The sequence below is a fragment of the Oncorhynchus clarkii genome, chromosome 12 (genome assembly GCF_045791955.1).
Source record: "Oncorhynchus clarkii lewisi isolate Uvic-CL-2024 chromosome 12, UVic_Ocla_1.0, whole genome shotgun sequence".
Classification (NCBI taxonomy): Eukaryota; Metazoa; Chordata; class Actinopteri; order Salmoniformes; family Salmonidae; genus Oncorhynchus; species Oncorhynchus clarkii.
Window position 1 is genome coordinate 35,945,294 of NC_092158.1, and position 20,869 is coordinate 35,966,162.

Below are 20,869 nucleotides of genomic sequence, written 5' to 3' on the forward strand. Positions count from 1 at the left end.
CTACCATTCCTATGATGTTTTTATCTCTCTAATCTTGTGCTAGGAACTCAAACGTCTAATATGTTCTAAAAGCATTTTCATAACATCACTTTCGACAACGTTACATAACATCGACATGCGTTAGAGACCCATGACACGATGACGCAGCAAGTGACTCTTCAGTCTCCACCACAACAACTCATACATCTATAATAGTTGTCTATTTGAGTGAGCCTCTTTTTATAAGAGTTTAGTGATGAGACAATGCTGTACTTGAAAACTGATGCATGCAAGGTCACAAGCACAACTTCAAGGCATTTAGAGACGCCATGACATGTCATGTCAAATTGCTCCAATAATTTGACGCGACACAAGCCTATATCTTTCCTCCATTTCTCAGGGGCATTAGAAAGACATGCAGAACAACTCACCCATTTAAAAAAAACAGTGTGAGAGGCGAGGGCCATTTAGAAAATTACACCAGCCAGCTATAATTGCATTAGTCAATATCTCCCCACGTCAGGGCAATCTGCATTGGTTAAACATTCAGGCGGAAGTGTTAGGAAATGGATCATAGGGATAATTGCAGAGAAAAACAACCCAACGCTTTCGGGGCAGGAAGAGACCGGGGTTCAGCTGTAGTGTAGCCTATGTAAGGGGAAAACTAGTGCGTTTAAGTATGTGTGTATGAAAACTAAGAGTGCAGCATCAAAATAAGTAGCATTAGAAAAGATGGTTCCCGAAAAATGCCTACTTGCTATAAAAAGGGGAGAAAACCCTGTTTGGTTGGTTGGTTGAGTATTAACCACTAGTCCTTAGCAGTCTTTCCCAAATGAAGGTGAAAGCAATTAAGAGAGCTAAGCCTCTGTGTTGTGATAATGACTGAGGGAGAAGGAGAGGAGAAAGCAGAACAGGCTGTGTGCTGCTGTTATTTAATTGCGTGTTTACCCTGAGGTCATAGGGTCAGTAATAGAGCCAAGGAAAAAGCTTGTTGGGAGAAATTCATTGTATCCTAGAGTGTGCGTGAGTGTGTGTGCATACTCCCAGGGACATAGAATTAAATTACTTTTCTTTTGCGAGCGAGGAGAGCTGAATGCCGGGGTAAAAGAAAGAGAAAGGGGAACAGAAAGAAAATAGCTTTTTATCCTTGAATTCCGAACCGGAGCATTCTAAATGAAAAAAGCCCTCGCCTGCTCTTGTGCGTACTGTTCACGTCAGTGTGGCCTTCATTAGCCCATCTGGGATGTACAAACAGCAGAGGCGGAACAGGATTTGCTGAAACAGTGCTGTTGCTAGCCCGGGGCCCACAGGCATGTAAGCTGTCGCCGTTCTGTTCCACTGTGTGTGTATACACATGGTGTGTACATGTGGTATGTGTGTGGATACATGGCGTGTGAATGTAGTATATGTGTGTATACATGGCGTGTGCATACATGGCGTGTGTGCGCATGTTCGACATTCTCACACAAGAGATCCTGATGACTGTAGCAGATTCTGAGGTGTGTAGTCCAAGGCTGGGCTGGCTGACATTTTTATTTTTCAACCATAGAGATGCCAGCCCTCATCAACACAGACTGCTTTTTACAACAAAAAATAATGTGTGTGTAATACTGTGTACAGTGTATGTTTAAAATGAGTGAGGGAGGGGGGAGACACAGAGAATGGAAAAAGGAGAAACGGAGACAGAGCCAGTATGGCACTGTTTCCAAACAAGCAACAGAAAAGTTCAGAAATCAAACAAAGAAATTGCTGCTGTGGTGATGAGGGAGAGAGAAGGGAGACTAGAGCAACTCAGAGCTGGTTTAGACAATAAGAGCCTCTTCACACTTAGACTTTTCGTAAAAATACCGTCAGCTACACATATTATTAAAATGTAAACCTGCATTCTTGCTACATCTTGACCGCTACCTCCGGAGTTGAAGCACGACACTCGCCAGACAGTTGCCCCCTTTGAAGCAGGGCTGTGTAAACAGAACTGCCTCGTTGAGCCAACACTCCTACAGTATAAATGGTAATAGCAGAGCAATGTTTTTGTAACAGGTAAAATGTATAGACATTTTCCTAATATTTAATACTTGTTTTTGAGTTTTTACCTGAAATTGCAGTAACAGCCTGTTACAATATATGAGAGACACACACAGTGGCAAGAAAGAGTTACCTAGATTTCTGCATAAATTTGTAGTTCAATTTGATCTGATCTTCATCTAGGTCAAAACAATAGACACACAGTGTGCTTAAACTTATAACACACAGATTGTATTTTTCTTGTCTATATTGAATACATAATTTTAACATTCACAGTGTAGGTTGGAAAAAGTATGTGAACCCCTAGGCTAATGACTTCTCCAAAAGCTAATTGGAGTCAGGAGTCAGCTAACCTGAAGTCCAATCACAGAGACAATATTGAAGATGTTGGTTAGAGCTGCCTTACCCAATAAAAAACACACAAAAAAAATTGAGTTTGCTATTCACAAGAAGCATTGCCTGATGTCAACCATGCCTCGAATAAAAGAGATCTCAGAAGACCTAAGATTAAGAATGGTTGACTTGCATAAAGCTGGTAAGGGTCACAAAAGGATCTCTAAAAGCCTTGATGTTCATCATTCCACGGTTAGACAAATTGTCTATAAATGGAAAGTTCAGCACTGTTGCTACTCTCCCTAGGAGTGGTCGTCCTGCAAAGATGCGCAGAATGCTCAATGCGGTTAAGAAGAATCCTAGAGTGTCAGCTAAAGACTTACAGATATCTCTGGAACATGCTAACATCTCTGTTGACGAGTCTACGATACGTAAAACACTAAACAAGAATGGTGTTCATGGGAGGACACCACGTAAGAAGCCACTGCTGTCGAAAAAAAACATTTCTGCATGTCTGACGTTTGCAAAAGTGCACCTGGATGTTCCACAGTGCTACTGGCAAAATATTCTGTGGACAGATGAAACTACAGTTGAGTTGTTTAGAAGGAACACACAACACTGTGCAGAAAAAAAAGGTCACAGCACACCAACATCAAAACCTCATCCCAATTGTAAAGTATGGTGGAGGGAGCATCATGGTTTGGGGCTGCTTTGTTGCCTCAGGGCCTGGACAGCTTGCCATCATTGACGTAAAACTGAATTCCCAAATTTATCAAGACATTTTGCAGGAGAATGTTAGGCTATCTGTCCGCCAATTTTAAGCTCAATAGACGTTGGGTGATGGAACAGGACGACCCAAAACACAAAGGCTTCAACAGAAGAAAATTTGCCTTCTGAAATGGTCCAGTCCGAGTCCTGACCTCAACACGATTGAGATGCTGTGGCATGACCTCGAGAGTAGTTCACCCCCTGACATCCCAAGAATATTGCTGAACTGAAACAGTTATGTAAAGAGGAATGGTAAAAAGAAAGAAAGAAAAATTACTTTTTTTGCACAGTAAAATAACATCAAATTGATCAGAAATTCAGTGTAGACATTGTTAATGTTGTAAATTACTATTGTAGCTGATTTTTTTTATGGAATATCTACATAGGCATACAGATGCCCATTATCAGCAACCATCACTCCCGTGTTTCAATGGCACATTGTGTTAGCCAATCCAAATTGATCATTAGAAAACCATTTTGCACTTATGTTAGCACAGCTGAAAACTGTTGTACTGATTAAAGAAGCAATAAAACTGGCCTTCTTTAGACTACTTGAGTATCTGGAGCATCAGCATTTGTGGGTTCGATTACAGGCTCAAAATGGCCAGGAGCAAAGTACTTTCTTCTCAGTCAATTCTTGTTCTGAGAAATAAAGTCTATTCCATGTGAGAAATTGCCAAGAAACTGAAGATCTCGTACAACAGTGTACTACTCCCTTCACAGAACAGCGCAAACTGTCTCTAACCAGAATAGAAAGAGGAGTGGGAGGCCCCGGTGCACAACTGAGCAAGAGGACAAGTACATTAGTGTCTAGTTTGAGAAACAGACACGTCACAAGTCCTCAACTGGCAGCTTCATTAAAATAGTACCCGCAAGAACACTAGTCTCAACGTCAACAGTGAAGAGGCGACCCCAGGATGCTGAACTTCTAGGCTCGTCAAGGTGAATTCATTTATACCCATGTTTCCAATCGCAATTTGCTTTTACCACATGATTTTCATGATATCGATACAAATTAAGCCTGGTTTGTTGTAATGTTCTAAGTTAGGCCTACTTTACTTTTTATATTGGTGAGAGAGGGTTAAAAATACATTTGATAGGCTAACATTACTTCATGAAGACATTCTGTTACAGTAACTCTGCTTTTGTCTTGAAGATAAAATGTAATGAGTGTAGCCTACAGACGAGAAAACAAACCCTTTGTCTGCAAAAAATGCTTGTGAATTGTTACATTATTCAAGAGAGCAATATGGCATGGTTGCACTATGTTTTAGAACATTTTCATTGTTGAATAGTTTGTGCTTACTGGCTAGCGGCTACGGTGATCCCTCATCCCTAATCCGTTGTGTTCTGTCGGTCATTAACCATCAGTGGCTCTCATTTTAAAAAGTGTTGCTCGGCTAGGCGAACAAACGTTTATTTATATTTAACCTTTATTTAAATAGGGAGTCATATTGAGATAAAACATTTAAATTTTACAAGAGAGCCCTGTATACATTACAATAAAAACAGAGTTTCCCAAACTCGGTCCTGGGCCCCCACTTGGTTTTTGCCCTAGCACTACACAGCTGAATCAAATAATCAAAGCTTGATAATGAGTTGCACCAAGGTGGGGCCCCAGGAACAAAAACCCTGCCTTAAAAAGGGAGAGAATCCCCAATGGCTGACATGCATTAAAAACCATATTGAGATCTCTGGGCAGCAATTCAGAGCTGTAGGTTTTAAAACACACAATTTAAAAGTCCTACATTTGATTTTAGTCACACTCTAAATACACCTAGTGTTAAAAACACCTAGCGCTAACCTTTATAATTAATCAGTCAGGGGATATTAATAAAAACAGCCGTGGCAAGGATCTGTGGTAGCCATTACGCTTCCTGCTTTGCAATTAAGAGTGACACTTGACAGTTAGGTTTGGAGCAGTCCTGGCCTGCATCTGTTCAAACACAGATTGGTACATGGCGGATGACTGATAACTGAGGGAGAGCGACTTGCACGCCACATTAGAGGAGAGACCCTACTCTGCAGTACACCCTCAGGGGTAGGCTAACCATACTACAGCCCTGAGATAGGCCTTATCGTCTTCATACAAGAGCATCATTGTCCCTTTTGTCTTTTCTAAATCCCACATCAATGTAATCTAAGAGCTTTACTCTTTATCAAAGGAGACAACAATGCAGCCAGTCAATCACGTGGAGATGTCTGACACCAAGCTATGTAGTGTTTGTAAAAGGGCAATTCCACGATAACGGAATTGAGCTGAAATATAATGTTTGCTAAACGAAAACCAATCAAAGTTTAACAAACCATACAAGTCCATGCACAGGACTACTTATAACAATTTACACTGAACATTTTCCAAAAACACATTTCCTGGCAGAATTGTGCAGATCCAAAGTTCAGTAACAGAATTTCTGTAAAATCTCCTTGTTTTTTTGTGTCCACATTTTCCAAAAACTAATATCTGGTCCAATTTAAGATTAAACGATGTCTGCAGAAAGAATGGGGTGTCAGCTACGACATGACATATTGACGTTGATTTTAAAAGAAAAATGGTTATTGAAGTGAAGTGGATTTACACCCGATAACTGAATTTCATCATATGTCCCTGATCTGCACTACAAAGAAATGCATAATTATGGATATGAATGTCTTTATGGTGATGTTTCCCAAATAGGAACACAAAAGTTACAAATATGCTTTTTTGTATATTGGGGTATGATTCTACACACTGGCTATTATTTTAATGAGCTCTGCCCCAACAATATAACATTTGGTTGGTCAAATCTGAACCAATCATAGACATATGTTTCATAAGTTTTGACATCAAAGTACAGAACAGTAGAGCTCCGTAGAGTACAGTACAGTACAGCACAGAGCAGTAGAGTTCAGTTCAGTACTAGGGATGTTCACGGTTAACCATTGATCGGTTAGCTGCAGAAAACACATTTAACAGGTCATGCTTATCAGTCTATAGGTTAATCAGCATAATTTACTGGAATTAAATTGGCGCGGGTATATTTTCGTTAGTCATCATGTATCACACGTGCACAGCATACAGCTACCCCATAATGACAAAGAGAAAACTGTCTAAACAGTTTAGCACGTTTATTTTTTTTAAACAGAAATACCTTATTTACATAAGTATTCAGACCCTTTGTTATGAGACTCGAAATTGAGCTCAGGTAGATTCTGTTTCCATTGACCATCCTTGAGATGTTTCTACAACTTGATTGGAGTCCACCTGTGGTAAATTCAATTGATTGGACATGATTTGAAAAGGCACACAACTGTCTATATAAGGTCCCACAGTTGACAGTGCATGTCAGAGCAAAAACCAAGCTATGAGGTTGAAAGAAATTGTACGTAGAGCTTCAAGACTGGATTGTGTTGAGGCACATATCTGGGGAAAGGGACAAAAAAAAAACAAAAAAAAACGTATGGAACATTGAAGGTCCCCGAGAACACATTCATCATTCTTAAATTGAAGACGTTTGGAACCACCAAGACACGATGGTCACTGACAGAGCTTCAAAGTTCCTGGAGTGGAGTGCTGCAGAGATGGTTGTCCTTCTGGAAGGTTATCCCATCTCCACAGAGGAACACTAGAGCTCTGTCAGAGTAACCATCAGGTTCTTGGTCACCTCCGTGACCAAGGCCCTTCTCCCCCGATTCCTCAGTTTGGCCGGGCGGCCAGCTCTAGGAAGAACCTTGGTGGTTCCAACCTTCTTCCATTGAAGAATGGAGGCCACTGTGTTCTTGGGGACCATTGCTGCAGAAATGTTTTGGTACCCTTTTCCAGATCTGTGCCTCGACACAATCCTGTCTCTGAGCTTCACGGATAATTCCTTCGAGCTCATGGCTTGGTTTTGCTCTGACATGCACTGTCAACTGTGGGACCTTATATAGACTTGTGTGCCTTTCCAAATCATGTCCAATCAATTGAAATTTACCTCAGGTGGACTCCAATCAAGTTGTAGAAACATGTCAAAGATGATGAATTGAAACAGGATGCACCTGAGCTCATTTTCATGTCTAATAGCAAAGGGTCTGAAGACTTACGTAAATAAGATATGTTTTTATTTTTTAAGACATTTGCACAAATTTCTAAACACCCGTTTTCGCTTTGTTATTATGGGGTATTATGTGTAGATTGCTGAGGATTAGAATTTTTAAAATCCATTTTAGATTAAGGTTGTAACGTAACAAAATGTGGAAAAAGTTAAAAGGTTTCTGAATATATATATATTTTTGAGTGAGTGAGTGAGTGAGTGAGTGTGAGAGTGAGTGTGAGAGTGAGTGTGAGAGTGAGTGTGAGAGTGAGTGTGAGAGAGAGAAAGTAGCCAGACTCACGCTAGTTAGATAACAGCAACAAGTTTGTCTATCACAGGCCTCCTGAGTGGTGCAGTGGTCACTAGAGATTCTGGGTTCGAGTCCAGGTCCTGTCACTGACAGCCGCGACTGGGAGACCCATGGGGTGGTGCACAATTGGCCCAGCGTAGTCCAGATTAGGGGAGGGTTTGGCTGGCAGGGATGTCCTTGTCTCATCACGCACTAGCAACTCCTGTGGCGGGCCGGATGCAGTGCACGCCGACACAGTCGCCAGGTGGACAGCGTTTCCTCCAACACATTGGTGCAGCTGGCTTCTGGGTTAAGTGGGCATTGTGTCAAGAAGCAGTGAGGCTTGTGTTTAGGATGACCTTCGCCTCTCCCGAGTCCGTACGGGAGTTGCAGCGATGAGACAAGACTAACTACCAATTGTATACCACGAAATTGGGGAGTAAAAAGGGGTAATACTTAAAAATAAACTTTTGTGCCTCTTGACTGAATCAAATTGTTGTAAAGAAGCTAGCTAGAAAGGTTAATTGAGGCTATTTCGCTGTGCTCTACATCCAATGTCTACAACAACTCTATATGAAACAAGAACCTACCTGTTGCGAATTGTCTTTCCGTAGGAAAGCGAGGGCAATGTCGACATAGCCCCAGTCGGGTGATGTCACACAGATGCTCCACAGAGCCATCTGTTTAGCTAGCTCATGCCGTTTGGGAAACCCAGCTTAAGCTTGATCACCAAATAATAAATAAAAGCATCACCAGCTAGCTACCAATCTATTTTACTTTCACTGTCCGATCATTCACAAAAACGAGTCCACTAATTGTTATTTTTCCATTCCACAAATGGTCTGTGTTGCTTGATATGACCAAGTTAATCCAAATGTATCAAAGAATAGGTCATGTGTCCACGATTAGTTAGTGGCTACTGTCTGGCCAGTGATCTAGCCAGCTAGATTTCAGTAATTAGCTATCCTCCTAAAAGCAGTGGCCAGTGGATAAACTAGGTTGACGAGTTGAAAATATTTGTCTGAAAACAAACTAGTAGCCAGTTGTTGCATTATGGTGCAATCATATCTAAACAGCTGGCTGGCTCCTGAAGCCTACAGTATGTCCACATGAGCTCCCGAGTCTAGCTAACGGTAGCTAGCTAGCATTGCAAATGAGCATTTCACTAGCTAGCTGAGCTGTTCAATAAGAAAGCGGCTGATATGAATCAAATACTGTAGCTAGCTAGCAAGCCGTTCTCGGAGACAATGTTATTGGGGAGCGGGAATGTCAGATTCGTATTTAAATTTTAACTGTCATTGAATTTGGTGGGTACTACTAGTTTCATATCCGAGGCGAGAGAAATTGTCCGCCATGTTTTGTGTTTTGTCAAGGGCTCAGAGTGAAGTCATGCACTCAAGTCTCAACCGAATCACCCAAATGGCTTCTATGTTGAGATGCATCAATATTTATGAAATTGCCCCCCGCCTTCCGTAGGTTGATCATTGTAACCTACTCTACATTTAGCCAACTTAATTCTGCTATTTGTATTCCATTTTTGCATTGATTAGAAAAATCCCACTTCATTTCCTACACATGGAGACTAGAGGTCGACCGATTATGATTTTTCGATACCGATTATTGGAGGACCAAAAAAAGCCGTTACCAATTAAAATCAACCTTTTTTATAATTCTTTATTTGTAATAATGACAATTACAATTACAATTACAACAATACACTTATTTTAACTTAATATAATACATCAATAAAAATCAATTTAGCCTCAAATAAATAATGAAACATGTTCAATTTGGTTTAAATAATGCAAAAACAAAGTTTTGGAGAAGTAAAAGTGCAATATGTGCCATGTAAAAAAGCTATCGTTTGAGTTCCTTGCTCAGAACATGAGAACATATGAAAGTTGGTGGTTCCTTTTAATATGAGACTTCAATATTCCAAGGTAAGAGGTTTTAGGTTGTAGTTAATATAGTATTTATAAGACTATTTCTCTCTATACCATTTGTATTTCATATACCTTTGACTATTAGATGTTCTTATAGGCACTACAGTATTGCCAGTGTAAGTATAGCTTCCGTCCCTCTCCTCGCCCCTACCTGGGCTCGAAACAGGACTTTAAAAAAAAAAATTAAAATCGGCAAAATCGGCGCCCCAAAATACCGGCGCCCTAATTAAAATGGCCCATTCTGATTAATCGGTCGACCCCTAATGGAGGCTGACTGTAGCATCACTTTGATTGACCGACAACAACATTTTATTTTTATGGGGCACACAAACTCATAAAACTGTTGTTTTATTAAAATATTGAATGTAATGGTCTATTAAAAAATGAATACTCTCCCAAGTAAATCGAATACTAACGTCCGTTCGGATACTGGAATAACCGTGCCCATCCCTAGTACTGTGCTGTCCAAATTTGTGAACCCAACTGTGGTTTGTGACTACTATGATTTCCCATTGTAGCCAATCAAGATTGTAGAAATTCCGTTACCGATTTGGTATCAGTAAAAACACCAATTAATCGATAGGCCCATCTTAACTTGTTACTTCTGTGAACTTTCATTATTCTCCCTTCTCATGAGGGAGAGAAATGAGAAAATATCTTGGTGTTTTTTGTAATGGAATTTCAAGGCACAAAGCAATGTTTCTTCAATTTCTCCAAAATGAAACATAAGTGTTTATTAGTTGGCAGGTGTCTTTACTTCAACATGATTTTGTTTTGATGCATTTCTAATACCTTTTAAGACCTTTTCTGGTAGATGTGTTCTAAGACCCATCTTCTAACTGTTTGACCAGAAATCAAAGCCTTGGCTTCTTCCACATTTTTAGTGACAGAAAAGGGTTGAAAAACATATATATGCCTTAATTTCTCAGAAATATAGGCTCAGCTTTCATTTGACACCCAATTTAACATGCTCCTATGAATTCACATGTTGGTGCACATGGATCCTTTTACATGGAAATTACCAAAAGCACAACTGCAGATGTAGTATTTCTCTATCTGTAGATTGCACATGTACAAGCCAGACAACAGGAGTATAATTGCAATTTTCCAGAAATCCTGGTTGGAGGATTCACAGATTTCCGATTCCATGAATCTTGACACTGGGATTTCTAGAAAACCTGGGAATTTTGCAACCCTATACATTTATCGACCAATACTACAGGACAGAGAGAGAGAGGGAGTGTGCATGGTTGGCAGGGTGGGTTAAATGTGAGAATCATGTGGGTTGTAAAGCAGCAGGAAGCTGTGATGCACCCCGAAGGGACACTAGGGTTTCAGAAGCCCTAATGTGTCACATAGCTGTGGTGTGGTCTTACATCAGAGAAACCTACCACACAGCCACTTATGTATGGAATTACAGGTATGCCCAAGGTAACATTCCCAGCAAAAATGTGTGTATGAGCTGTGAGTGCTTCGAAGGGTGGGTGTGAGATACTGTATGAGTGAGTCAAAATGTGACATAAAAGGTGTGCGTACTGTGTAGCGTGATTCAAAATGTGTGTGATTGAGTGCATACTGCACAAGCAGGCAGGCAGAGAGAGGAGAGCAGGACAGATGCCAGTGTTGTGTGTTATCTGACTGGTCAAACTAGTGAAAAACAGTTTAAGGCCTGTCAGCAGCCCAAACACATGACTGCGCACTCCACCCTCTCCATTTTGTTTTAGTCTCAAATGGGCTTGACTCAGTGTCTGTAGAAATGGCATCATATTTCCTATATAGTGCACTATATGGGCCCTGGTCAAATGTAGTGCACTATATAGGGAAGAGGGTGCCATTTCAGACCCAGCCTGTGTTTGTGTGTGGACAGAGCCGAGCTAATGCGCAACAGCATTGTTCCAGGCAGGCTAGCGTAGCAGCATAGGGAAATGAAGATGGAGTGGCTTGATTTCATTTATGAGCAGGTGCATCCATTTTGTGCTGCTCTTCCCCTGCCTCGCTCGCTCACATTCAAGCGCTTATCAGAAATTGGACACGCTGGTGACAAATTGAGCCTGTGATTAAAGGGAGAAAGAGGAAAGCTTTTAAAGTGCTGCTGATTGGGATCCCAGACTGTCCTCACATAGGAATCAGAGGTGGGGTTGTGTGTGTACACATGTGGGACAGTGGTTCCCAACACCCCCCTCTCCAGGTGTTTCAACGGCTATCATTTCTCCTGAGTGCTCAGCAAACAGATCCAAATCAATGCAGCTGTTCCTCGCTCTGAGGACAGACACACTCGCGAGAGGAGACTCCAGCATAGGTCAGCAGCAGCAGCACCAGGGTGTAAGGCAGCTTGATTTAGGAGGAGGCTCACTGCAGCTCCAGTAGTCTGAGCTGTGGGAGAGCTAAGGCCATTAAATCATCCTAAAAGGGCTTAACACACACAAACCACCATGCAAACAGGCAGTGTTACACAACCAGCCACAGAACTGAGCAGAGCAACGCCGCACTCAGTCTGGCTTGGAACATTTATCCACAGCGCCATTAAACTATCCTGATCTCTTATACATATAGCCTAAATACACACAGACAGAGATGCACACCAAAATGTGGTGAGAGACTAAGCCTTCCCTGCCCTCCCTGTATGCCAGGCCCCTTTCCCTCCATGTGCTGGATTTCCTGGTCGATACAACCCAAAAGCCCAAACAATTATATTTTCTATCCATGTACAGCAGCAGGTAAGGTCAGCTCAATGTCAATGTTGACATCAACACAGGGCCTGTCTGGGATAAAAGAGATCCTTCTCTGTGAGCCAGGGTGTCTAAAGGTGTGTTGCCAGGGGAAGAAAGTGGCAGACATTTGGGATCCCTTCATGTCCTTTGTGCGTTTGTGCGTATGCATGCGTGCCCCCACTGCAGAGTGCGCTAGCTCCCGACCCTTATCCTGCATGGCGAACATCTCACCCGTGTGTCTGCATGGGAACATCTGGCCCTCCCAGGCTCACAGAGCAGCAGCCCCGGCCAAAGCACACCACACTGCCCGCCCATCCATCTGTCCAAAGCCAAAGCATACCACACAGTCTATTTATTCACTACATCCGTCTGTCTGTCATAGCCAAAGCATACCAGTCTGTCTGTCTCCCAAAGACAGCACCTCTCTGCCCTTGCCACTCACTGGGAGAGGAGGAAGCATGGTCTGCATTGCAAATACCCGATTGTCACAAAAGTATTCATATTTATTGAGATATTATTCCCGAAAAAACTAGGAGTATACCAGTTATGGTTAAAATGAGCCACACACACTCTTGCATCATGCCTTCTCAAACTACCTAACTCACATAGCCATCTTTCCCCTAGCTGTCCAATGTTTAAAGACTGATGAGGCCCGCTCAAAAGGTTTATGCAATTGAACGCAACATTAACGCACATTCTTCGACATTGACCCTCTTTCTCCTGCAATAAGGCCCGGAGGCAACAGTCAGGCTGAGATAGCCGACTTGAGCTGATGAAGGAGGGGACTTTGGATGGAGCAGCCTAATGATAAATTAATCTCTCAGTTATGGCTTGGCTAGAACAGCCCAGACCCAACCAGGGCAGCTCAGAGGACAAATGACCTTTATCCAAGTTGACATGAACTGAACACCACCACCACCTCAATATCACGTCAACACTACACCAACATCATCATATCAACACAGCTTATATAGTACACACTGCCTACAGGACAGTGTGTACTAGGTCTATATAAAGTAAATCTGCTGTTGATGTGCACAAGTGGTTATTTCATGTGAACTATTTAGCAGAAATGAGAGACGTGGCTTGCACTAATCATCCCATCACTATTCCAGCTGCCATGACATAGCTGCACTTCCTCTGCACCTTCAGGAGGTCTGCTAGTCAGGGATAATTGGGGTCTCTAAAGAGCAGACCCATCGGCCCCCCACACACTGCAGAGAGACAGAGAAAGAGAGAGATGGGTGGTACTGGGTAAAGGAATCCTCAGGGCAGGGTGTGGATGGCTGAGCTGCTATACCCTGTTCTGCTCTCTCTCTGTCACATGGGAGAGGCAGGCAGCAGGCAGTGACACAGGTGATTTAGTGAGGAGTCAGGCAGGGTGCAGGGTGGCTTAACACAGCCTGCTGGCCTTAGCAACAGACTAGACATCCATATGGAGTGCCACTGATAAGGCCCAGCTAGTATGTTCGTTCAGCTAGAGCACTGAATAATGGGGGAGGAAAAAACAATGGTGATAGGGAAACTGCACAGTTAAATACATACAAAAACAACTTATACAATGTGTAGGTCGAGGTATGAGATCGTTTTTGACCGTAATAAAAGATGGCATTTGATAAGTTAAAGTTGTTTGAAAAAACATGCAGCTACTCAAACTCAAAGCGTGCAAATTACAGATGCAGACTGAATGACAAATGAGTTTGAGGGGGTCTTTAGAGGGGTCTGCAATTCATTTGCTAATCCATCCATCTAACTGTGCGTGCCTCATCTAACAAGAAGAGAGGTGAGTGGAGTGCTGCTGGTATTAAAAATCTTGTTGTTCTGGGTGTGTGGGAATCTCTTAGGAAGCATGGCCCTTTGCCCTAAAAGCCTGGCCCAGGCTGTTGAATGGGTTCAGCACTTCACACAATTTTTAACTACGTTTGATTAACCCCAAAACTCAAATTGTGCATTTAAATCTATTAGTTCATTATGCAGCCGTATGTGGGTGGTGATATGGTGATAAAGTGTGTGTGTGTTTGAGAGAGAGAGCACTGTAAAACAGTCCATTCGGGGGAATTAAAGAAGCCAAAAAGGACAGGTTTGTTGTTCTTTCAAAACCAGCTGTCACTAGCAATCAAATCAAAATGTATTTGTCACATGTGCCAAATACAACAGGTGTAGAACTTAAAGTGAAATGCTTACCTATAAGCCCTTAACCAACAATAAATAAAACCAATTTAACTAAATAAAAAAGCAACAAAATAAGAATAATGAGGCTATATACAGAGGGTACTGGCACTGAGTTAATGTGCAGGGGTATGGGTTAGTCGAGGTAATATGTACATGGTGTCATTCAGGTCATTCGTTCAAAGAAGAGCAACAGACAGTAGCAATAGAAAGTCAGTAGTACCTTCATTTTATTAGCTCATACATACCACAGTGGTATGATGGTTCCTGTCAGCTTCATGGGAGTAGTACGGAATTTAAGGCAGGCACTCCTCCCTGAGTGGAAAGAAGATTTCCAGAAAGATTAACCCAGCTTCCTTTAATAGCCCCTGACAAGAGGTAAAATCAGACATTACAGGAAGCTATGCTAAACTGCCTCATCACAGTAGTTAGTCATTTTCCTGATCTGTCTTCCCCCCCCCCCCCCGTGTTCGCACTGCTGTTGATCAAAACCCTAATGATGGCGTCAGTGGTGTGGGTTGGCAAAAATCGAGATCTCCCTATAGGACAGGAGCCTGTCAGGCCCAATTCCTCGTTCTATACAAAAGGGGAAAAAAAGAGACACAGTGGAATGGGACTAACAATGCTTTACACAAAGTAGGCCTAACAAAAGACAAAGTTCACATAGATGGGTCTGACCACCATTAATACAAATAAGAACTGTCTTATAAATTAGTGTAATTTTAGATAGCTAACTATAGCCACTAAAACAGATTGCCGTTTTGCTGTTTCTGGGGAAGAAAATTGTTTGCATCCATGAGCAACCTAGCTTTATTTAAGACCAGCACTGAAGGTGCGCAAGACAACTTTACCAGCATCATAGCATACGTATCGATGGATCGTTGTGACATTACACGATCACTCGTATTTCATATAACTAATGTTAAAATATGTAACATGCAGTCATATTCAGGTCCTGATTGGTCAACAAGCCCATTTGATGTGCATATTTTTTGACACACAAAGACCCAAACAGTGTTCCATAGAAATCCTGGTAGAGAATGAAACGACTGAACAACGAAACACAGCAAATAAGTGAAAGAAATAGGTTTTGTCTACAAAGTAGATGTCCTAACCAACTTGCCAAAACCACAGTTTGTTACAAGAAATTTGTGGAGTGGTTGAAAAACAAGTTAATGACTCCAACCTAAGTTTATGTAAACGTCAACTGTATGTATATATACACACTCACACTCAGCAAAAAAATAAACCTCTTTTCAGGACCTCGTCTTTCAAAGATTATTTGTAAAAATCCAAATAACTTCACAGATCTTCATTGTAAAGGGTTTAAACACTGTTTCCCATGCTTGTTCAATGAACCATAAACAATTAATGAACATGCACCTGTGGAACGGTCATTAAGACACTAACAGCTTACCGACGGTAGGCAATTAAGGTCACAGTTATGAAAACTTAGGACACTAAATAGGCCTTTCTACTGACTCTGGAAAAACACCAAAAGAAAGATGCCCATGGTCCCTGCTCATCTGCGTGAACGTGCCTTAGGCATGCTGCAAGGTGGCATGGGGACTGCAGATGTGGCCAGGGCAATGTCCGTACTGTGAGACGCCTAAGACAGCGCTACAGGGAGACAGGACGGACAGCTGATCAACCTCGCAGTGGCAGACCACGTGTAACAACACCTTCAACAACTGCCCGAGTTACACCATAGAACGCACAATCCCTCCTTCAGTGCTCGGACTGTCCGCAATAGGCTGAGAGAGGCTGGATTGGGGGCTTGTAGGCCTGTTGTAAGTCAGGTCCTCACCAGGCATCACCGGCAACAACATTGCCTATGGGCACAAACCCACCATCGCTGGACCAGAGAGGACTGGCAAAAAGTGCTCTTCACTGACGAGTCACGGTGGTCGGATTTGCGTTTATCGTCTGAAGGAATGAGCGTTACACCGAGGCCTGTACTCTGGAGCGGGATTGATTTGGAGGTGGAGGGTCCGTCATGGTCTGGGGTGGTGTGTGACAGCATCATTGGACTGAGCTTGTTGTCATTGCAGGCAATCTCAACGCTGTGCCTTACAGGGAAGACATCCTCCTTCCTCATGTGGTACCCTTCCTGCAGGCTCATCCTGACATGACCCTCCAGCATGACAAGGCCACCAGCCACACTGCTCCTTCTGTGCGTGATTTGCTGCAAGAAAAGAATGTCAGTGTTCTGCCATGGCCAGCGAAGAGCCCAGATCTCAATCCCATTGAGCACGTCTGGGACCTGTTGGATCAGAGGGTGAGGGCTAGGGCCATTCCCCCCAGAAATGTCCGGGAACTTGCAGGTGCCTTGGTGGAAGAGTGGGGTAACATCTCACAGCAAGAACTGGCAAATCTGGTGCAGTCCATGAGGAGGAGATGCACTGCAGTACTTAATGCAGCTGGTGGCCATACCAGATTATTCCATTTCCGTTAGTCACATGTCTGTGGAACTTGTTTTGTTTATGTCTCAGTTGTTGAATCTTAATGTTCATACAAATATTTACATGTTAAGTTTGCTGAAAATAAATGCAGTTGACAGTGAGAGGACATTTCTTTTTTTTGCTGAGTTTATACACACACACAACCATTCAAAAGTTTGGGGTCACATAGAAATGTCCTTGTCTTCCAAGAAAACATACATGAAATGGGTTGCAAAATGAATAGGCAATAGTGTTGACAATGTTATAAATAATGGTGTCCATCAAACTTTGCTCAAAGAATCCTCCATTTACAGCAATTACAGCCTTGCAGACCTTTCGCATTTTCGATGTCCATTTGTTGAGGTAATCTGAAGCGATTTTTACCCCATGCTTCCTGAAGCACCTCCCACAAGTTGGATTGGCTTGATGGGCACTTATGTACCATACGGTCAAGCTGCTCCCACAACAGCTCAATAGGGATGAGATCCGGTGACTGTGCTGGCCACTCCATTATAGACAGAATACCAGCTGACTGCTTCCCTAAATAGTTTGTGCATAGTTTGGAGCTGTGCTTTGGATCATTGTCCTGTTGTAGGAGGAAATTGGCTCCAATTAAGCACCATCCACAGGGTATGTATGGCATGGCGTTGCAAAATGGAGTGATCACCTTCCTTCAAGATCACTTTTACCCTGTACAAATCTACCACTTTACCACCACCAAAGCACCCCCAGACCATCACATTGCCTCCACCATGCTTGACAGATGGCGTCAAGCACTCCTCTGGCCTCTTTTCATTTTTTCTGCGTCTCACCAATGTTCTTCTTTGTGATCCGAACACCTCAAACTTAGATTTGTCTGTCCTTAACACTTTTTCCTATGTCCAGTGTCTGTGTTATTTTGCCCATCTTAATCTTTACTTTTTATATGTCAGTCTAAGATATGGCTTTTTCTTTGCAACTCTGCCTAGAAGGCCAGCATCCTGAAGTCACCTCTTCACTGTTAACATTTAGACATTTTGTTGTGTAGCGGTAATAATTTAAAAGCAGTTATGTCAGAAAAGGAAATTTCCTTCAATATGATTATGATTTAAGCCTTTATTATAGAAGTTAATATACATTAAATGACATGCTGCTGTGCGATTTTCCCTTACCAATGGCAAATGCATCCGTTTTATCATTAGGCCTACGTTTTGATGATTTTATTAGCTTACCATTGTTATAATTCCTGTGCATCAAACACCTGCCATTTCCCTCAAAGTAAGAATAAGCCTATTTGCTTGCAATACAGTTGATCAACCTACTAGAAGTTTTGTGCGGGCACAGTTTGAGATTTGGTGAAGATACACACTTTCTAGTAAAGTTCAAAATTGTATTTATCCAACCTGGAGCACACAATGTTTAGAGTATTTTTTGTGCGCACGCACCTTGATAAATGAGGGCCAGGCCCTGGTTCCTGATGGGGTGAGAGCAGGGGGGTAATTTATGATTCATTACAGAAAGCTGACACGATGGCCTGGCCAACCCATGCAATGAAACCCTGGATTGTCAAATACAGAAAGATGGGTGATTCCCTTTGACTGAGCACACACACACAAACTGAGCACAGTATACACTCAGTCAGGCTTGCACAAGCACTTTAAAATGTGGCTCCAGCCTTTCAAATTCCAGCAAGCCTCCATCTCAATCCATGGCAATCTGCAGCTGAATGAAGTGAAAGTACTTCTGTTCTGGGGCCATTTTTCACAATGTGAGTAATACAAAGAGGATGTGCAGCAGCCGCTACACAACTACATGATAAAAGTTAACATTCTTGCTTCAATTCAATGTATCCTTTGTAAACTCCCCCCCCCCACCCCTGTAATAGAAATACATGGAGGCTATATACACACACACATTAGCCGGACGTAATGGACAATTTCATAATTCACTCCAGAGCTTGACAACCGCAGACAAAAGGAGGGAAATGGCAAGAGATCCGCCTATCATTGATCACTGAAAGATTTCAGACAAAGGGAGTCCAAACAAAACGAGGATGCTGCTTTTCTTCCCTGTGGCATGTTCTGTGTCACTCAGCAGCTCCATTGCAACCAAATCCTCACAATAAAGGAGGTCACTGACAAGACACTCTCTTACAAGAGCACTGACCCCATTTTAACCCTATACAGGTGGCATTGTGCTGCTAAAACAGGAAGCAAACGCCCTTTTCAAAGGATGTAGGACCAAGCTAGGAGGTTAAAACTATTAGGGACGATTTCAAGTTTTCATAACAATCGGAAATCGATATTTTGCAGATTTATTTTGAAATTTTTTATAAATACATTTTATACCTTTATTTAACTAGGCAAGTCAGTTAAGAACACATTCTTATTTTCAATGACGGCCTAGGAAAGGTGGATTAACTGTCTTGTTCAGGGGCAGAACGACAGATTTTCACCTTGTCAGCTCGGGTTATCCAATCTTGCAACCTTACAGTTAACTAGTCCAATGCTCGTAACCACCTGATTACATTGCACTCCACGAGGAGCCTGCCTGTTACGCGAATGCAACAGTTTGGGCAGCCTGCCTCATTGTGAACTAATTTGCCAGAATTTTACGTAATTATGACATAACATTGAAGGTTGTGCAATGTAACAAGAATATTTAGACTTAGGGATGCCACCTGTTAGATAAAATACCGAACGGTTCCGTATTTCACTGAAATAAACGTTTTGTTTTCGAAATGATAGTTTGCGGATTCGACCATATTAATGACCAAAGGCTCGTATTTCTGTGTGTTATTCTGTTATAATTAAGTCTGATTTGATAGAGCAGTCTGACTGAGCGATGGTAAACAGTAGCAGGCTCGTAAGCATTCTTTCAAACAGCACTTTCGCCAGCAGCTCTTCGCAAGCACAGCGCTGTTTATGACTTCAAGCCTATGGCTGGTGTAACCGATGTTAAATGGCTAGCTAATTAGCTGGGTGTGCGCTAATAGCGTTTCAAACGTCACGCGCTCTGTAATTTGGAGTAGAAATTCCCCTCTGCAAGGGCCGTGGCTTTTGTGTGATGGGTAATGCTGCTTTGAGTGTGGCTGTTGTCGGTGTGTTCCTGGTTCGAGCGAGGAGAGGGACGGAAGCTATACGGTTACACTGGCAATACTATTGTGCCTATAAGAACATCCAATAGTCAAAGGTATATGAAATACAAATGGTATAGAGAGAAATAGTCTTATAAATACTATATTAACTACAACCTAAAACCTCTTACCTTGGAATATTGAAGTCTCATGTTAAAAGGAACCACCAACTTTCATATGTTCTCATGTTCTGAGCAAGGAACTCAAACGTTAGCTTTTTTACATGGCACATATTGCACTTTTACTTCTCCAAAACTTTGTTTTTGCATTATTTAAACCAAATTGAACATGTTTCATTATTTATTTGAGACTAAATAGATTTTTATTGATGTATTATATTAAGTTAAAGTAAGTGTTCATCCAATATTGTTGTAATTGTCATTATTACAAATTTAAAACATTTTTTATAAATCGTCCGATTAATCGGCATCAGCTTTTTTGGTCCTCCAATATTCGGTATCGGTGTTGAAAAATCATAATCGGTTGACCTCTAGTTAAAACAGTGCTCTTTATAGTCCTATCTGTAAAGATAATTCATTGATAAAAAAAAGCTCATAGGTGTGGTGGTTAGTGAGGAACATGCAGCCTAGCCTAACCTTCTCATAAGCAAAACAACTCCAGTAAAAGACTAAAATAGCGTGGCAGATTGAGACTGCACATCACATAATGCATTTTTATGCTCAACTCCTGGGAAGAGAAGGCGTATGACCTAAACACGTTCTAATATGGAAATGACAATACTTGAACACATCCGATTGCTTGCCGTGACTTGATTCAGAATAAATTGAATATTGACTGCCGTAGTTCCCTGGGTGATTTCCCTGGCTGGATTCTCTGGTATTCATGTCATACTGCCTAACCTAGTGGACTAAATCAACACTGACCACCTATGAACTGTGATTACAGCCAGCCAAACTCCCTCCTGCAGAAACACCATCATCAGCCCTGCACTGTACACACACACACACTCCAGGAAATGCAGCCAGCTGAGGAGGACAAAAACAGACATATGCTAAACTGGATTGAGCTGAGCACTACCCTTGT

At 42.0% G+C, this 20,869-nt stretch overlaps 1 protein-coding gene across 10 annotated transcripts in view; it reads right to left on the reverse strand.

Moving 5' to 3' along the window:
* Window positions 1-20,869, reverse strand: part of LOC139423126 (protein FAM222B-like) — a 73,891-nt gene that overhangs the window by 21,777 nt on the left and 31,245 nt on the right. For 4 of the 10 annotated variants that reach the window (XM_071174800.1, XM_071174799.1, XM_071174805.1 and 1 more), the window contains exon 2: window positions 14,518-14,584. The exons of 2 other annotated variants lie outside the window; for them this stretch is intronic. The gene's annotated coding sequence lies outside the window, so the exon portion shown is untranslated. Of the gene's footprint in view, window positions 1-14,492; window positions 14,585-20,869 lie in introns of all 10 variants that reach the window. 4 more of the 10 variants (XM_071174798.1, XM_071174803.1, XM_071174797.1 and 1 more) reach the window with 1 other exon arrangement.